The sequence below is a fragment of the Bos taurus genome, chromosome 11 (assembly GCF_002263795.3).
Source record: "Bos taurus isolate L1 Dominette 01449 registration number 42190680 breed Hereford chromosome 11, ARS-UCD2.0, whole genome shotgun sequence".
Lineage (NCBI taxonomy): Eukaryota > Metazoa > Chordata > Mammalia > Artiodactyla > Bovidae > Bos > Bos taurus.
Window position 1 is genome coordinate 24,104,444 of NC_037338.1, and position 20,763 is coordinate 24,125,206.

At 40.8% G+C, this 20,763-nt stretch overlaps 1 long non-coding RNA gene across 2 annotated transcripts in view; it reads right to left on the reverse strand.

Annotated features, from left to right (window-relative positions):
• Nucleotides 1–20,763, reverse strand: part of LOC112448761 (uncharacterized) — a 244,102-nt gene that overhangs the window by 133,449 nt on the left and 89,890 nt on the right. For both annotated transcript variants that reach the window (XR_009496394.1, XR_003037124.2), the window contains exons 2-3: nucleotides 14,856–14,939; nucleotides 9,440–9,610 (exon numbers count right to left, since the gene is read on the reverse strand). This is a non-coding gene — a long non-coding RNA (uncharacterized lncRNA). The remainder of the gene's footprint in view (nucleotides 1–9,439; nucleotides 9,611–14,855; nucleotides 14,940–20,763) is intronic.

The window sequence follows — 20,763 nt, forward strand, 5'->3', positions numbered from 1 at the left end:
CAGAAAAGTCCTTGCATAGGATCACTATTTGGGGTTTAGGTGTGTTGTTTAGTTTCCATATATATGGGGTTGCTGATTTTGAGGGCTTTTTACTTACTATTTTGATATATTTTTATTAGTTAAAAAAAAGGATAATTATGGCCAGAGAACATGATTTATATGATAGTATTCTTTGGACTATATTAAGACTTCACTTTTGACCTAGTATGTGGTTAGTATTTATCAATATTTGGCCTGTATTTGGAAGAACATGCATTGTCTATATTTTTAAGGGGCAGGGATATATCTAAATCTGTATATTTATATCTGTCTAAATATTAAGTCAAGCTTGTTGAATGTGTTCATCCACCCTTCTGTATGTTTTTCTACTTACCTATTGTGAAAGAAGTCTATTAAATCTCCCACTATGACTGGGGACTTCATCAATTTATAGTTGCATTTCTGTGCACTTTTAGTTTCTATATTTTGAAACTGCATTATAATATAGTGCATTTGTTATGTCACTCTTGGTATGGCCTACTGGTACACTGTCTCTCTTATCCACAGTTATCTTTTACTCCTAATATTGTTCTGTGACTTTAAATCTATTTGAAAGTGAAAGTCGCTCAGTCATGTCCAACTCTTTGAGACTCCATGGACTATACAGTCCATGGAATTCTCCAGGCCCGAATACTGGAGTGGGCAGCCTATCCCTTCTCCACTGGATCTTCCCAACCCAGGAATCGAATTAGGGTCTCCTGCATTGCAGGCAGATTCTTTACCAACTGAGCTATTAGGGAAGCCTTAAATCTATTTAGTTTGATGTTAATGTTCTTATGCCAAGTTTCTTTCAGTTACTATTAGTCTGATATGTTCTTTTTCCATCTCTTTACTTTCTTTTTTTTTAATTTAAATTTATTTACTTTAATTGGAGGCTAATTACTTTACAATATTTTACAAATTTTACAAAATTTACAATACAATACAATATTGTATTGGTTCTGCCACACATCAACATGAATCCGCCATGGGTGTACACGTGCTCCCCATCCTGAACTCCCCTCCCAACTCCCTCCCCGTACCATCCCTCCAGGTCTTTCTTTCAGATTTTAGCTATATCTCATAAAGAGAAAAAATGTTTCCTTTCAATGATGTATTTCAACAAATTTTATCTATTTACAATTATTATGATTATTCATATTCTTGAATTTATCTCTTTCATCTGACTTTCCCTTCTCCATAATTTAAATCAAGGACAAAGAGTTGAGTTAATCACATTTTTCAGTAAATTATCACTAGTTTCACACTCTTAATTTTTGTTTTTTTTTTCCCCATTTCCCTCTCTAATTTCACCTATCTCATATGATTATAATCCTTAATATGCCTGATATGATTATAAAATATGTATATGTGTTTTGAAAGTTCTATAAAATTCACGTATATAACCATTTAACCTCTTTGTTTTGTTTTCAATTTTTTTCTTCTTTCTTTCCTATTGTTGTCTGACAGAATTTCTTAATTCCTTTGTCTCCCACTACTGGCTTGCTGACTTGATTTCTTTATACTTTTTTTACTTTTTACTTTCACATTTTGAACATGAAAACATAACTTAGAGACTGAAATTAATGTATCCTCCTAAACAATATATGGAGAAGGCAATGGCACCCCACTCCAGTACTCTTGCCTGGAAAATCCCACGGACGGAGGAGCCTGGTAGGCTGCAGTCCATGGGATCGCTAGGAGTCGGACACGACTGAGAGACTTCACTTTGACTTTTCACTTTCATGCACTGGAGGAGGAAACGGCAACCCACTCCAGTGTTCTTGCCTGGAGAATCCCAGGGACGGCGGAGTCTGGTGGGCTGCCATCTCTGGGGTCACACAGAGTCGGACACGACTGAAGTGACTCGGCAGCAGCAGCAAACAATATACACCCCACTCTTCCTTTGCACCATTCCCTCATACTCCATAATATTACTTTGGAAATGTTGCTTCCACTTTAACTGTCACTTAAGTGAATTTTATTTTTATAGTCAGTGCTTATTCAGATTTATCAACACACTCAGCAATATTAGTTCTCCATTGCTTTTTCACTTGCAAGTCCTTCTGAGTTCAATGTCCTCTCTCCTGAAGTACATTCTTCTGTAGTTCTTAGGGTAAGAGTCTTTAAGTCATAAACGCCCTGCTCCTCTTCATCTGAAAATGTCTATATTTTATCTTAATTCTTATAGTTTAACTTGGTTTAGAATTCTAAGCTAACAGTGATTTTTCCCTTAAAATTTTCTACCTGTTTTTCTATTTTCTTTTGCAGTCTACTGTTGATAACTGTCAGCAGGACATTAGTTTTTCTCTCTGGCTGCTTTTACGTTTTTGTCTATGCCTTAAATGGTTCTGCAGTTTTCACCACAGGATGTCTGTGTGTACATCTATTTCATATTCTTTAGAACTTGTGTGCTTCTTCCACTGGGGCATTAATATATTTCTTCAATTCTACAAAAAAATCAGGCATTATACCTTAAATTATTGCCTCTGTCCCATCTTTCTGCTGGGCCTTCTCATTCTCTCCTCCATGATTCTTAGCCAATACTTAGTCTGTCTTTCTTTTTATCTTTAGGTTCAGCCCACTAGTACCTTCCTCAGATCCCTCTCCACTTGGTCAGTTATCTCCTTTTGGTACTTAATATGTTATTTAAGTCATGTATTGTTTATAATTTTAACAACTTTTTTTATTTTTAGAGGTTCTACTTGAATTTTTTTCAAATCTACATGTTCTTTTTCTATACATCGGTTCATATTTATTACAGTTTCTATTCCTTCATTAAGCTCAAAAGTCCTTTAATTATACTTATTGTATAGAATCTTTCAGATTGTTCTATTTTCTCTGCTTGGAGTACTAATTCTCCTCTATCTTGCACCAGCTAATTTTCTGTCCTGATGCATAATTTTCTCACATAATTTACCATTTTAATTATGGACTCATATTCAGTGAGGGTTGTATTTTCTAAGATGTCTTAAGGGCTCTGTTTTATGGAAGAATCCACATTTAGTGGTTTACTATTTGCTTCTCTGAGGACTTCAAAACAGTTTTGTTAATACTTTCTCAGCTTCTAGTTCTAACACTATAATAGTAAAATAAGTTAAATTTGATTTCTTGTAACTGACTTTTGTTTTTAACCTTACTTATAGCACCAGGCATCCAGAAAATTTCCATGCTACTTCCTTAGTTTTCTCATCTCTTTTCTATGGATGCAGTAGCCATCCAATCTTCCATGCTTTATGCAAGAGCTCCCCTCTAACTCTCTGTAGCCTAAGTCCATATACTCTGTTCTGTTGCTCTGGCTTTGAGTTCCCTCTCCATTTTTCTGCTTAGGTATTCACCTTTTAAGCTCAGATTTCATTATTATTATCTTATTGTTATTTTGCTTTTATCCAGCATGTGTCTGTGTTTGTAGCATTGAGGGTACTGCTTACATTGGTTTGATTCACTTGGTTGTGAGAAGTGTCACTGGGGTGCCTTGTTTTATGTAGGAGTTAAGATCCTTTTCTAATTCTCTTGTCCTAAACCTTAGTTCTCAAACCCAGTTTTGATTTGAAATATCCCACTCAGTCATTCCCATTATTTACTCAACCAGCTTAAAGACATGCTTGCAAAAAATCGAAGCCAAGTACTTCGGGTGTTCTTGAAACTATTTGAAATTATTTGAAACTGAACTTCTATGTTCTCTTCAAAATCTAATTTTTTTCATTCCTTTAAGAAACTAATGTCACACAAAGGGAGTAACTGCTCTTTTTTGTCCAGAAATATATCTTCCTTGGTTCCCTCAGTAATGCCTTCATTAGATCTCATGCACAATTATTGGCTATTTCCATTTCTCTTTAACAAGGTTGTCTGTCTAATTAAGAACACTTCAAGACCAGACCACAAGTGATGTGCTTTACAGAGGGGCAACTAAATGACTTTTTTTTTTTTTTGCTGTTTCATTACCAACACCATCAGAAATAAAACTGAGGATCTAATGTCATATACAAAAAATAAGCTCTGTTGTTTTTAATATTCTTCTAAAGCATGATACCTTTGGTCAATAGATGGTAACATTTCATGCAAATTAATATATTAAAAGTATTTGCAACTTAACATAGTCCCCCTTGGGGGAAAAGGCCTTTGTTGATATCCAATAAGTGAGAAAGAACATTATTACATATACTATATATCTGCATACATGTATATAATAACCTCATTTTGAAAATTATATTCTATTCAAGGACAAAAGTTGAACTGTGATCTAAGCTACATAAGAAAAGGATCACTAAGAAATAAATCACTCTACAAATCCTTGTCTATTGCTCCTCAGGATGGTAGGGAAAGACTGCATTTCAGTAAAATATTCAGTGGTTTCAGCAGTTATTTGAGTATTTGTTCATCTTCAGTCCTCCAGTTATTATAACGAAGACATTTTTAACAAAAAATATGAATACTGTGGGTCATCTCCTCGAAATAATCACTGCATTGTAGTAAGACCAAATATTATGTTTATATATGAATGACCTCTTTTCTTTAAAAAAAAAAATTCATATGTCTTTTTTGTTTTTTTAATATTCCTTACTCCTGACTTCACTAATCAGTGTAGAAAGTGCAGGTTTCACAGGGACTCTCAATCTTCCTTATATTGTAAGTAGCACAAAGATTGCCCCCATCCACGTATCCTTCTACCTGCCCATCTTTTAATAAGAGCTAGTGCCTACATAAAGACTTCTAACATCAGCCTTTGATCCTCTGATCCAGTCTATTTTGCCTTGTCCTGGTCAAACTACAAAAAGGGAAGAATGTAAAGGCATAGGCAGACACTTCTCGATTCCCCCACTCTGCTTGCATTTCTATACGCCGCCCCTACATTTCTGTACATCTCTGTGTTTCTCCCTTCTTTCCTGGGACTGTATGTCTGTTAACAGTGACTGGAAGGATTAAATATAGATTGATTTTGGGCTCTCTACATGTACCTCATTTACAAACTTTTAATGTTTACAAAGAAAAAGCTGATTCTTGAACTCAGTACAGCAGAAACTATATTGCTTCAATACAACCCTGTTGTTCAATTATTCAACCCTTACCATCTTTCCAAAAGAGTAACTCCTCATATATTTTCTAGTGGCAAAGAAATTCTCACTGTTAATTTGTCAGGTAAAAGAATGACAGCTATTATTAATAATACAGAAAGCATATATGCTAGATCAACATACAAAGTAATAGAAACTGATCGTTTGAACAATGTGCCAGAACTCAACATCCCATTTTTTATCTCCTACAAAGTAGGCAGTGTAGAATATGTCTCCACGGTTCTCACAGGCACTGTTGGCTTTGCTCAGAACATTTATGGAACTTCTCTTTCAGAATGGTCTTTACACATGGTCTACATTGCTTTACACAGAGGCTATCCCAGCCTCTAGGATAGCAAATCACCATCATGGAATAGTTATTCTTACTTCATTTTGTCTTTAAGATGTAAACATTACATGGAGAGAACGGAAATAGATGTTCAAGGTGGATAATACATTTGGGTCTGCTCAAATACCAGTAGTGAGACTATCAGGTAATAGGAGTATTTTCCTAGTATACCTTATAAACTGATTCTGAAGCTAGGATGAATTTCAAAATAGTTGCGAAAACAACAGCTTCACCACAACAAAAACAAATCGTCTCATAGAAACTCCCTTTGAAGGGCAACACTCCTCTGCTTTAAGAGCTAAGTGCTGTTGTATTTCTTATGTGAAATTACTTTTTGTTTATAATTCATAGTTTCATTCTCTTTAAAAATATTTAAAGAGGTTTAAATATTTTTATGAAATATTTTTATGCTCAAGTTGTATAGGATTAAAGATTTGCTTTCAAAATATGTTTGGACATATTTTGAAAAGTAAATGTTTTCTGGGGGAAAGGCTAGGATATGATCACTGAAGTTTTATTTACTTCAGAGTAACTTCTCTTGGTTGCATAAAGCATGCAAATATTTGTACAAGATTCCCTTTCCTGAGGCAGAGCTGGAGTGAAGTAACAGGAGATGCCATAGACTTGGAATGAAGGGGTGTTGACTCTAACCCTGGCTAATTTGTTGTCTCTTGACAACAAATATCAGATTGTTTTTCCATCTGTGATGCTTATCATCCTCTGAGGATTTGCAGAATTAAGTGAAGTGACTTTTGAAAGCCCTACAGAATCAAATTGTAGCAGGAGATGGAGCCCTGGAGCACTGACTGGGGAAATCCAAAAACACTGTTTTGAACTGGTAATTAGAGTTTAACTATGTTTCAGCCTCTGACCCACTCATCCATTCAGCCTTTTGGAATATGCTGAAATGCTGGATGAGCACATGGATCACTGAAGCACAGGGCTCAAATGATCACAACCAAAAACTCGCCAACACTAAATTTTCAGAATTGTGACTATAATCAGGAATCACAGTAAACATTATCACAAGACACCAGCTACTATCTGAAGACACAGAGTATATATACAACATAGTACATAGCTTAATTAATCTACATGTGTATTTTTTAAAATCTGAAAGTATGTAGATAGATGATATATGTTTGTGTATATGTGTATATACATATGTGTATATATGTGTATACACACACACACACACACACACACACACACACACACACCATGAGGAAAAGAGGCTATCTGTGACATGGAATTATTTTTTCTTCTTTTTTCTTTATCTGTATTTTCTAATGTTTCTAAAAGGAACTCATAGGAATATGAATAACTTCAATTCTCATAAAACTAAAATACTCAGTGTAAGTGGGATCACGCCGCAGAAGTGACAGTAGAACATAGGTATATCACCTCTGTCTACTTGCCCCATCTAATCTGTGTGGCTCAGGTGGTAAAGAATCTGCCTGCAATGCAGGAGACCCAGGTTTGATCCCTGGGTTGGGAAGGTCCCCTGGAGAAGGAAATGGCAACTCACTCAAGTATTCTTGCCTGGAGAATCCCATGGACAGAGGTAGGCAACAGTCCATGGGGTCGCAAAGAGTCAGACATGACTGAGCGACTAACACTACACTACTCCTTGCCCCAAAATGGGCTGCACAAAGCTGTCAGACACATGCATCCTGGACAGCATGCTCTGGATTATCTTGCTAAGCAAAATTTTCAAATCGATCATCCATATAAAAGTTGATTAAAGGGCTCATTCATTATACTGAATTCAAGGTCACTTATCGCTGTATAACTGTAAAAACAATGCAAATAAAATACAGAGTCTGCATTGCTCTCATCATTCATATCAGCCCAAGCTAATTAAAAATAGATTTTTTTCCCCATTGTTTTGTACTCAGGAAAATTAAGCTTCTTGTTTGTTTTCTCTGTACTACCAAGAAATAGCATGTATATGAAGGTGCCAACCTTAAAATATGATGCATTTAAATCTTGGAAACTGGAACTACATTTAGTTTTTCATTTTTTCCATCTTTACTGTCATTGTTCAATGCCAGCATGTTCTTTGGAGTGTACACAGAATAAAAGACCACATTCATTTCCAATAACTTACAGAAGAGTGTGAAACTCAATAAACTTCTACAAAGGACATGGTGGAAGACAAATAGAGTAAATTAGTATGAAAAAAAATTGCAGTAAATGGAAACTTCTGTTTGACAGTTTTTGACTGAAAAATTATATGGTATCCATGTTATTTCTCAAGGTATTCATTTTCTTCAAATTAGACACTGGTTCAAATACTCTTTTTAAATAGCGTCGCTTAGAGGTATGCTTTTTCTGGTGGGTGGGGTACATATTAAAGCGTAGTCTGGCATTATCACTGGTTAATAGTCTATTAGCTTTACACTCCCGAATTTAATGGAAAGGATTTTTGAAAACTTTCACATCAACTTGGTGAGTGAGGAGGTGGGAGGGTAGGTGGAGGATGGGCATGATAAATGATGCATGCTGCTTCTGGTATTATTTTAGCAGATTTTCCAAAAGAAAATATTTTAGCTCATTCTTAGCTTTCAAGTCATTATTTGGAAAATGTATGCTGTCTTGGAATGGAACACAGAATTTCAGAATAATATATAACTCCTTCTGTTAGAGCAAAATATCTTGGTTTCTATACATATCACATATCTATGAAAACCGGCATTTCTTTTAGGCCACTAACTCCAAGAGATCTTGCCTGAGATCACTGTGCCAGACAGAATTTTGGCCCCAATGCCTCTGCTCACTAAATATTGACTATGTAATTTGCATTGTTATATAATTACATGGCAGATGTAATTAAGGTAACTAATCAGTTGACTAATCAGATAGACCACTGATCATTTGGGGCTTCCCTTGTAGTTCATTCAGTAAAAGAATCTGCCTGCAGTGCAGGAGACCCGGGTTCGATTCCTGGGTTGGGAAGATCCCCTGGAGAAGGAAATGGCAACCCACTCCAGTATTCTTTCCTGGAAAATCTCACGGACAGAAGAGTCTGGTGGGCTGCAATCCATGGGGTCGCAAAGAGTCGGGCAAGACTGAGCAACTGACACTTACTGATCATTTAAAGTAAAGAGATTATCCTGGAGTATTCAGTGAGCCTAACCTAATCAAATAAGACTTTGAAAGTAGAAATCTTTCTCTGCCTGGTAGCAGATAAGTCATCAAAGTTTCAAAGGGTGATAAAACTTGATATGCCACTCTTTATTTGAAGATGAAAGGAGTCACTTATTAAGCAAATAAGAATTTCAATTCTATAATAGCAAGAAACTGAATTCAGCCAACAACCTGAATGAGTTTGAAGTGGAACTTTCCCCATAACTCCCAGATAAGAGCCCAAACTAGCCAACTTCTGGATTTTAGTCTTGTGAGGCTCTAAATAGAGGGCCACACTTTACTTAAACTTCCAACCCACATGACTGAGAAAATAAGTGGGTGTTACTCTAAACTGCCAAGTTTATAGTAATCTGTTACAGCATCAATAGAAAATGGACACAGTCGGGCTTCTTGAGTGGTTCAGTGGTAAAGAATCCACTTGCCAATGCAGGAGACATGGGTTTGATCTCTGTTCCAGGAAAGATCCCACATGCTGCAGAGTGACTAAATCTAAGCATCTTAACTATTGAATTAGTTCTCTAGAGACTGGGAGCCACAACTACTGAAGCCCAGAGACTACCCTCTCCTCGCCACAATCAGAAAAAAGCCCAAACTGCAACAAAGACCTAGCATAGCTAAAAATAAACAAATACAATTTTTAAAAAAGAAAACAGACGCACTCACACAGGGAGCAAAGGCTCTTAGATACCACGCCACCCTGTTAATCACCCTCCCCAGTAGGTGGATTTGTACACAACACCACTCCTGTCACTGCCCCCGGGTGCCTCTGTCACCCAGGGCCACACCCCCTCTCACATGATCAAGAGCATGAGTGCAGCAAACTGCTCAGGGAGGCCCACAGCGTCTCACACACAAGATCCAAACTCACCCTGATGATATTCCACTTCACTGCCTTCCACACCACAGCAGCCTCAGGACCCCGGATATTGAACCAGAGTGTCTTTAAGGGGTTCCATTGCAGCTAGCAGAGTGTTCTAGGCTCTTCTCCTAACCTCCATATTGAGCGGTGTAGCTTCTCCAGATTAGACAATATTTCAGTCTGTAAAAAATAGCAGAAAGCATATGGGCTCCAGCATCCTGCTGCCAAGGTTCAGCTCTGGAGTTCATCCTCTACATGACTTGGGCAAGTTACTATGTGTTCCCTCTGTAAAAGGGAGGTTAAAAAGGCTCTACCTCGAAGATCTGTGGGGAGCATTAAATGATTTAGTCATTAGATGCTTAGTGTCGTACCTGGCAAGCAATAAATGCATGATTACATTATCTCTGCTTTTTACTTCTTATCACCCATCATTAGGAATATTACGGCACTCCCTCTTTTCCTACCTATTCAATTAATTTACCCAGTGAAAACTCACATTCCCTTATTACCTTAGAAAATGTTTCACATGTTCTTTGGTTCAGTGATACCCAAACTTGCTTGGTGTTAAGAAACACCTAAAGTACTTGCTAAAAGTACAAATTCACAGGCTCTGTCTCTGTAATGTCTGTTGTAGGAAGTCAGGAGAGCTCCAGAAATCAGCCACTTTTATCAAGGGCCTCAGATGACTCCTATGAACTGTCCTGGTTAAGGACTAGGATCTACGTAATCATGGTCATTTTCAGCCACTGATACTGGTTGTAGGAGCCGGGGGTGGGAGAGAGAGGGCAGGGCATGTGCCAGGATATCCCAAAAAGCCAAGGCCCTTCTAGTGCCACCGTGGGCACTGTCACAGGGTACCAAGATCTTGTCAGGAAAAAATGCAAGCACCCCCTGCAACCCCTTGCTAATGCAAAGTCTACAACAGCAAATTCATACATAGGCCCTTAAAAAAGTGTTCCTTCCATCCCAGTTTCTGTCATTCAAAGTAGCTGGTTAAACAAGCCACTGTATAGCACAGGCAATGCTTCTCAATATTCTGTAATAACCTGAATGGGGAAAGAATTTGAAAAAGAACAGATAAATGTATACGTACAGCTGAATCACTTTGTCATATGCCTGAAACTAACGCAACATTGTTAATCAACTATGCTCCAAAATAAAATAAAAAAATCTTTAAAGTGGCTAGTTAATGCTAACATTATTTGGGGAAGGGATGAAATGAAAGCTATTATGCTAGAGTATGAAGGCTACGCTAAAGTATGAAGCATCAAAGCACTGGCCTTGCTCACAGCACCCGGCACAAAGGAAACACTCAAGAAACGGCTGCTGGTTTAGATACATCCCGACCCACGTGTACAGCCGAGTGAGTGACAGGCCAGAGGTGCTGCTTTCCTTGCCTGCCATGGGTTTTCTTGGCTACATGAAGTTCACAAACATCTTCAAGACACTCTACACCTTGTAAGAGTATAGAACCCAAGGGTAACAGATAAAAATGGATTTATGTGACATCAATTAAACTTAAGTCCTGGCAAGGTAATATACTTTTATAAACTCTGCAAAAGGAAAGATATTTTTGTACTATTTTCTTTCTGAAGGATCCCAAAAGTCTATAAGCTTCAGGCTCCACCATGACTCTTCAAAGAGGGGTTTTGAACTGCTAAGAGGACAAGAAAATAAGATGCTTGAGACAGCCATGCCCTGCTTGCAGCCTGGAGCCCCCAACATCAACAGGTTATGCTCTGAGCAAGTGAACAAACTGTGGTCCCGGCCTTGGGCACAGCTGATCCCTCGTCTCCATGCCCGGCCAGCAGTGCAGAGCTCTTACTCTTCCCTGATTCCAGACACTGCAAGGAGCCAAGGAAGACCTCCACTGGCCCTGACACGCAAATTCCTTTAAAAAAAAAAAAATGTTGACCATTATTAAAGTCCTTATTGAATTTGTTACAATATTGCTTCTGTTTTATGTTTTTTTGACCCCAAGGCATGCGGGATCTTAGCTTTCCAACCAGGGATCCAACCCATACCCCCTGCATTGTAAGGTTAAGTCTTAACTACTGGACCACCAGGGAATTCCCTTAAATTCCTTTTATTGTCCCAGAGCTTCTGGTTTCTCACTCCTAGGCCCTCCCCTACATGCCAATTCCACTTTGTCCCCCATCCCCTACTCAATGATCATGCTCTCTAACCATTACGGCAAGGTGGCAATTAAAAATATGCTGATGCCTTATGCACAAACAGCTCCACAAACATTCTGTGATTTAATTTGAAATATTTGCTTTATATAATTTGTAGATTTTAGCTATTGGACTAAGATCATTCACAGAAATAGATTGTAATTTACTGCTGTTTTTCTGGGGGTTTTTTATTACTGCATAATTAAAACCTACTGTCAGCTAGCACTGGGAGAAAATGTTGGTGTTACGCAGTGTGAATTTTAATTGGCTGCACAATTACCATCTCTTCTTTCAGCAAACCTGCATCTCTGCAGTAATGTGAACTCTCAAATCCCATAAGATGCCTATAACCCACAACCTCGCGATAAACTTACCACGTGATTTTCCACTTGTCAGCCCTGCCAATGCTTTCACAGTGAAGGACCTCAAACTAAAGGCCTGTGGATTTGGGGAAGCTGGCATCAGTGTGAGCAGGTTTGGAGGAAAGTCGGCACAGAACATGGGGTTTTCTCCTCTGGTTGCATTCCCTGCAGCCATTAGGACTGACGACTTTTACAAACACAGAAACATGAGCCAGCTGCTCTTCTCTTGTGCTGTTTCTCACAGCAACAGACAAGGCACTCAAGTGGGCAATGAAAGAGGACTTCAGATTCTTAATAGGAGAACTACCCTCTATGCAATAGAGGTTTTTAAACTGAAGTGGAGTTGATTTACAATATCATGTTAGTTTCAGGTTTATAGAAAAGTGATTCAGCTATCTTTTTCAGATTTTTTTCCATTACAGGCTAGTACAGGATATTGAATATCGTTCCTTGCACTACACAGTGAATCCTTGTTGCTTATCTATTCTGTGTAAGTAGCCTGTCTCTGCTAGTCCCCTACTCCTAATTTATCCCCTGCCTCCTTTTCCCCTTTGGTAATCATAAGTTTGTTTTCTGTGTCTGTGAGTCTGTTTCTGTTTTGTCTGTAGAGTCATTTATATTATTTTTTAGATTCCACATGTAAGTGGTATAGTATTTATCTCTGTCTGTCTGACTTACTTCACCAAGTACAGTATTCCCTTGGCCCATCCATGTTGCTGCAAATGGGGACCTTCCATTCTTGTTTATGGCTGAGTAATATTCCATTGTGTATATTCACCACATCTATATAGGTTCTTCTGGTCAAAATATACCTACCCCATGCCAGTTCCCGTGCTTGGCACTGGGGGTGCAGAAATGAATAATACACAGTCTGTCCTCAACAAGGGCTTCCCAGGTGGCGCTAGTGACAAAGAAGCCGCCTCCCAATGCCAGAGACATAACGGACACAGGTTCGATCCCTGGGTCGGGAAGATCTGCTGGAGAAGGGCATGGCAACCCACTCCAGTGTTCTTGCCAGGAGAATCCCACGAATAGAGGAGCCTGGCAGGCTACAGTCCATGGGTCACAAAGAGTTGGACATGACTGAGCGACTTAGCATACATGCTTGTTCTCAACAAGTGCAAATTCTAGTAGAGAAAGGAAAACATTCACATAAATAATTACATCACCACAGGTTTTGCTAGAGATATAAGGAACTGTTTGATACAAAGGAAAGAACATGGTCTTTGGAATCACAGAGATTAGGGTTCAAATCTCACTTCTTCAATGCATTCAGCTCTACTGCCTTTAGAAGAGTTGCTTCATCAAAGAACAGTGATTTCCTTATAGAAACAGAATGCTACAGTGCTGAGAGGCTCCATGGCTGCTAGGAAGGGGTGTCTGATCAGAGCATTCTCCTCCCCTGTGCTCCCCTTGGAGGACGTGTGGTGGGGAATTTCAGTGACAAAGATTAGAAATGACAGATGTCAGGTATTTGGTACAATGGCTCGCATGTCATAAGGCATTTGATAAGTGATAGTTATCACTGTTGACAACTACTGGGAAAACACCATCTCTCCTGTCCCTGGGCGATTTCAATAACCACCAAGCTCCAATCTCCCCTCCCACTGAGTCTCCTTGGAGCACCCCAGGAGAGCTCTTTCTGCAAAGCAAAGCTGATCTGTTAAAGATCTGCTTTAAATGCTTAGTACCTTCATCTCCCAATTCTATCTTCTTGGCAGAGTTGGGGGCACTGCAGTGCCCAGCACTCTCACCACCACCCTCCCTCTGCTCCTTGCAGAGCCACTTCCCTACCACACCCTGGTTCCTCCTGCTCCCTGATTTTGGACATTCTGTTCCCTTCCAGTCCAACCACCTCTGCTTGTTGAAATCCCCTTGAGGAGCCACATTCTAGCCATAGTATCCTACAAACTACTAACAGACTCAAACCTCCGCCCAACTGTTCCCTCCACTTTCCTGTTTGTCCCTGTCTAATTCATTCTTCAAAATGCAACCATCCGTGCTTGTACACAGTAATCCCATTATGGCACTCACTTCCATAAAACCTTCAGTGATTGTGTTCCCATCATAGTTGAGTGAAATCTGTCCCCCGACCATGGCCTGCGAGGCGCTGCCTGATCTGACCCCTCACGTTATCCCCCTTGGTCACTGCACTCCAGCCACACCAACCGTCTGTGCTACTCCAACCTCAAGCCTTTCCTGCCTCATGTGAGCAACAGCTCCTGCTTCGAGACTCCTGGACTCCTGTCCTTAGTGGGCCTCACACCCACTCCTTCTCCCCTGCTCAGCTCCAGGGCCTCATCCTCTTGAAACCCTTTCCCATCTCCCCAGACTGAATCACGGCTCTGTGATTCTCTCTCATCCTACCCTGCTCTTTTCCTTCATAATATGAATTATAATCTGTAATTACTGAACAATCTTCTTGCCCTCCAGATTGTAAATTTCACAAGGATGGAACCTTAGCCCTGAGCAGGAAGTCCAGAGCCCTGCACCCAGGTCTGTGGAGCAGATGTCTCTATGAAGGTTTCCCAGAGCCCACCACCCTCCCCCTACCCCCATCCATATGACACACTGCTCCCTGGCATTTTGTTTGTATGTCAGTCTCTCCCCACAAGAATGTGAGCCTCTTGACACCAGGGCTATTCTTCGGTGTCTTCCTGCCAAAACAAAGCACCGCCCCCCTGCTCTCCCACATCTGGCATAAAGATGAACTCATGATGGCACAGTGTTCTGAAACCTGCAGATAAAAAAATGTAAAAATCCCTGCCTTCAGATAACAGTGTGACCAAATGCAACAAAATAAATAAACTTACTAAATATACTGAAAATGTCTGCAACCATTAAGAGCTCGAAGTGAAGTAATATTGGCACTAAGTAGCCGTAGCCTACCTGCCTCCTGAGAGATGGTCAGCTTCGTTTTCTACTGTGCTGATGCCTCCCATATCCCGAGAATAGAAGATCTTGTTCAGGGACCTAGAAGAAGAGAAGGAGAAAACAACGTTAGGAGAAGGGAAGGAAAAGAGGGTAGGAAAAAAGGCAAGAAGAAGCAACAGGGCAAGGTGCAGAGAGCTGAGCTCTGACGTCAGACCACGTGGATCACATCCTGCCTCAGACCTGGCCTCAGGCAGGTCCCTTGGCCTCTTTAGTCCTACGCTTCCTCAGCTGAAAGATGAAGACAGAGTTGCCTCATTAGCTTGTCCTGAGAACTAGATCATGTAAAGCGTGTCTGGCCTGGATGTGGAAGCACCGAGCAGTCCTTGTCCATAGTTCCCATCCACGTGTATTTGCTCATCCAAGTACTTATTCAGCTCCTACTGTGGGCCCCAAATGGCAAAGGCTACCAGGAGAGCAAAAAGCAAACATGTGTTCATGGAGCCTACAGTCTCTTCAGGGAAATAAATGCTCCCATAACCAAACATAAACCTGCACCTGTATTTGGTGCTATAGAGGAGACGGTGCTGTGAGCGCCTGTCACCATGGAGAAGAGGCTGAGACCCAGGGCAGGCTCTGCAGCCAGCTGCCCTTGGTTTGACTTCTAGCACTTCTTCTAGCACTACTTCTACCACTAATCAGGCAGATAACCTTGAGCAAGTCGGTGTACTACCTTGTTATGTTTCTGTTTGCTTATCTGTAAGACAGGGGTAACTAGCATATCTACTACACAGGGTTGTTATAAAGATTAAATAAGTTGAGTTAACCTAGAGAGGACTGGTGCCTGATAACTACTATATAAGGATTTGTTGTTTCATTATTATTACTTTGCCTAATTGGGGTAGTAAAAAAAAGAATTCCTAAGACTATCTGAACTGAGGAAAGGTTAATAGTGTTAACGATGAAATGGAGGAGAGAAAAGCTCAGGCAAGTGTCCACAGGTGGAAATGACAGTAGCAAACCCAAGGAATTAATAACAGACGATTGCAGCTGAGAAATGAAGGCAGACCAGGCAGGACTTTGTAAGCAGTGGTCAAAAGTTTCATCCTGACCCTGTAGGCAATGAGAGAGCAAGCAGACCACTCTAACTTCAGGGCAGAGAAAGTGAAAGTGAAAGAGAAGTCATGTCCGACTCTTTGGGATCCAATGGGCTGTAGCTTACCAGGCTCCTCTGTCCATGGAATTTTCCAAGCAAGAGTACTGGAGTGGGTTGCCATTTAGGGAACTAGTGAAGGGACAGAGTGAATGCAGGTCCACCACTGGGAGTTCACTGTAGAGATCTTGAAGGAATTAAGATGTCATGGACAAGAGGGATGGTAATACAGATAATAAGACGTGGAATGGACTTAAGAGAAGTTTTGAAGATAAAACTGAACAAGACTGGGTGAACAGGTCAAAAAGCAGAGACAGAAATACCCAGCATGGCTCCTAGATGCCTGGCTTTCAAAACTGAATGGATGGTGGAGCTATGCACTGAGATGGAGAACTGATCCCTACAAGAACAGCATGGATATAACAAAGGTTAGGAGTGCCTGCTAAATAAGTGTGTGTGAGGGATCAGAGGGCAAGGAATCTGGTGCTCTTCCCTTGGAGAAGTCACCTGACCTAGGTATCTCATATTCCATTCATAGTTCTGCAGACAGGGAGATCATCCAAAGGTCATCTATATTTGGCCATGGGACACAGCAATATGCTAACACTGTACATTTAACCTGCTCTTGCTAACCCAGACCGTCCTCCACCTCAGGGTCCTCTCTGTAGCCTGAGACCAGCAAGAGGAGAAAGGATAAGACTCTAAACAGATGCTCCACTGAAGCAAAGAAATGACTGTATCTTCACAGGGCACCAGGACAAAACCAGGCTCTCCTTGGTATACAAAGAATGCGGGCAAGTTGCCATGGGAACAGTCAATGGATTTTCACATCATTACTATTTCTAGCTACTCTTGCTCAAGCACTTACAGAATGCCAGGCACTTTCTTTACATTGTCACCTTCACGCAGCACTATGGCAACAGGAAGAAGGATCAAGAGAAACTTACTGAGGTTACACAGCCACTGTGTGATGGAGCAGGAATTTGGACCCAAGTCTGCATGACTCTGAGGTCAATCTTTTTTTAACCCTAGTGAATTTCTTTGACTGAGCAACACTTAAACACTGACTCCCATATGCAAAACAGACATTTTCAGGTGGTTAAACATATGTCAAATGAAACCCTTGGCCACACAATAGAACAAACCTAACTGGCCTCTACAGAGATCAAAACCACGGCCTTGTCCTTATTTGATCATTCTCCCAACAAAGTGCTTAAGGCAAACAAACTTGCCATCACATGGCTATCAAGCATGTTATTTCCCTTCACCTTGCGTAGTTTGCTCATTTATTCAAAGAGCTCAGCCTTTCAAAATAAGCCACCAATGGAAGAGAGACAAGCAATGCTTCTACAAATTATCAGATGCAAAGACTTTTTTAGGATTTGTTAATTTGTTAGTACCTCTACTGGCCTTGTCTGGAGAAGGACATGGCAACCCACTCCTGTACTCTTGCCTGAAAAATCCCATGGATGGAGGGGCCTGGTAGGCTACAGTCCATGAGATGGCAAAGTCAGACACGACTGAGCGACTTCACTTTCACTTTTCACTTTCATGCATTGGGGCAGGAAATGGCAACCCACTCTAGTGTTCTTGCCTGGAGAATCCCAGGGACAGAGTAGCCTGGTGGGCTGCCGTCTATGGGGTCGCACAGAGTCACCACACAACTGAAGCGACAGCAGCAGCAGCAGCAGCACTGGCCTTGCCATGTGCTCACACTGCCACCTGCTGGACATCACACGCATCTCTACTTCCCCTAAGAGTCCACCTGGAGACCCACACAGCCTACCCTGCAGATTGATTGCTCACACTTGATCGCCTCTTTTTAGTATTTTACAGTGTCATATGCAAGAGGAACTCTGATTTCCTGACCCAAAACTCTTTACAGCCTGATACAAAAGAAAGGCAAATAGGAATCCATGCATGTTCTGTTGATGGAGGGGAGCCAAGTGTACAAGGGAACATTCTGTGAGGAACCCAGGGCAGGGGAAGGCGGTGACAGGGAGGCCATGTGGGCTTGCGAGGGTACCTAGGAGAGACCACTACACCTGAAAACCCATTTGTCTACTCCAGAATCTCAAGGTTCTTTGGCCACAGTGCTAACAAAAAATCCCTTTTAAATATAGTGTGATGTATTCTTCCTTGCATATTTTCTTTTCCTTTAGCACAGCTTGCGGTGCTAAGGGAAGGGTGGGCTTCCAGCTTCAGAACATAGCGCTATTATTTTCCAAGACCACAAGCAGCAGTCTTCCTCTTTAAAAGAATTATAATCTTCCCCTTTCTTTCACTCACAGCATGAAAATAGATTACTGTGCTTGAGCATTTTAAAAATTAAAGGCTTAGATGGCACATGCTGATCAAAAGCTGATCTTCAAATACCTCTTTCCAGCAACTATTACATTTTTTAAGTTGCCTTTTTCATTTTTCTTTGATTTACCTCATGTGGCATTGCATAAATGCAACAGACTGAAATGCTTCTCTTATTCCAAATTAGGATGTTAAACCCCATTTTCTTTTAATGTTATAAGTTTGGAATACAAAGATGAGTTAGAGAGTTCAGTTCAGTTAAGTCACTCAGTCATGTCCAACGTTTTGTGACCCCATGGACTGCAGCACGCCAGGCCTCCCTGTCCATCACCAACTCTCAGAGCTTGCTCAGATTCGTGTCCACTAAGTCAGTGATGCCATCCAACCATTTCATTTCTGTCGTCCCTTTCTCCTTCTGCCCTCAATCTCCAGCATCAGGGTCTTTTCCAATAAGTCAGTTCTTCACATCAGGTGTCCAAAGTATTGGAGTTTCACCTTCAGCATCAGTCCTTCCCATGAATATTCAGGGCTGATTTCCTTTAGGATGGACTGGTTGGATCTCCTTGCTGTCCAAGGGACTCTCAAGAGTCTCCTCCAACACCACAGTTCAAAAACATCAATTCTTTGGCACTCAGCTTTCTTTATAGTCCAACTCTCACATCCATACATAACTACTGGAAAAAACATAGCCTTGACTAGATGGACCTTTGTTGGCAAAGTAATGTCTCTGCTTTTTAATATGCTGTCTAGGTTGACCACAGCTTTTCTTCCAAGGAGCAAGTATCTTTTAATTTCAAGGCTGCAGTCACCATCTACAGTGATTTTGGAACCCAAAAAAATAGTCTGTCACTGTTTCCACTGTTTCCCCATCTATTTCCCATGAAGCGATGGGACCAGATGCCATGATCTTTGTTTCCTGAATGTTGAGTTTTAAGCCAATGTTTTCACTCTCCTCTTTCACTTTCATTAAGAGGCTCCTTAGTTCTTCTTTGCTTTCTGCCATAAGGGTGGTGTCATCTGCATATCTGAGGTTATTGATGTTTCTCCTGGCAATCTTGATTCCAGCTTGTGCTTCGTCTAGTCCAGCGTTTCTCACACCGCATATAAGTTAAATAAGCAAGGTGATAACATACAGCCTTGACATATTCCTTTCCCAATTTGGAACCAGTCTGTTGTTCCATGTCCAGTTCTAACTGTTGCTTCCTGACCTGTTTCTCCAGAGGCAGGTCAGGTGGTCTGGTATTCCCATCTCTTTCAGAATTTTCCACAGTTTATTGTGATCCACACAGTCAAAGGCTTTGGCATAGTCAAAAAGCAGAAATAGATGTCTTTCTGGAACTCTCTTGCTTTTTTGATGATCCATCGGATGTTGGCAACTTGATCTCTGGTTCCTCTGCCTTTTCTACAACCAGCTTGAACATCTGGAAGTTCATGGTTCACGTATTGTTGAGCCTGGCTTGGAGAATTTTGAGCATTACTTTGCTAGCGTGTGCTACTTCTACTGCTGCTAAGTCACTTCAGTCATGTCTGACTCTGTGCGACCCCACAGACTGCAGCCTACCAGGCTCCTCCGTCCCTGGGATTCTCCAGACAAGAACACTGGAGTGGATTGTTAGCGTGTAAAATGAGTGCAATTGTGCGGTAGTTTGAGCATTCTTTGGCATTGCCTTTCTTTGGGGTTGGAATGAAAACTGACTTTTTCCAGCCCTGTGGCCACTGGTGAGTTTTCCAAATTTGTTGGCATATTGAGTGCAGCACTTTCACAGTATCATCTCTTAGGATGTGAAATAGTTCAACTAGAATTCCATCACCTTTGCTAGCTTTGTTCATAGTGATGCTTCCTAAGGCCCACTTGACTTCGCATTCCAGGATATCTGGCTCAAGGTAAGTGATCACACCATCGTGATTATCTGGGTCATGAAGATCTTTTTTCTATAGTTCTTCTGTGTATTCTTGCTACCTCTTAACATCTTCTGCTTCTGTTAGGTCCATACTATTTCTGTCAGTCAGGGACCTATCTAGTGACATGTCCTTCATATGTTTAAGGTTCAATGACTCAAATAAATTAGAATCATTCTCTGAATTCACTTTCCAAAGGAAGAAACTGAAAGATTCTTGCCTTTCCAGATTTCCAGAACCTTTTGATAACAAAAGAGAATATGGAATTTCTCAGTTTTCAGATTGTTTTTATGGTTCACTGAAGCCCACTACTGTCTTCTGATCTAACACACAGAATTAAAATCACAGCATCTCCCCGGGTGGTTTCACTTATTCCCATGGCCTCAAGCACACCTGAATGTCACAACTTTTAAGCCTGTGTCTTTAGTTTCCAATACTCATCTGAGGTCTAGACCCATCTCTCTGCTGCTGCTGCTGCTGCTAAGTCGCTTCAGTTGTGTCCGACTCTTTGCGACCCCATAGATGGAAGCCCACTAGGCTCCTCTGTCCCTGGGATTCTCCAGTCAAGAA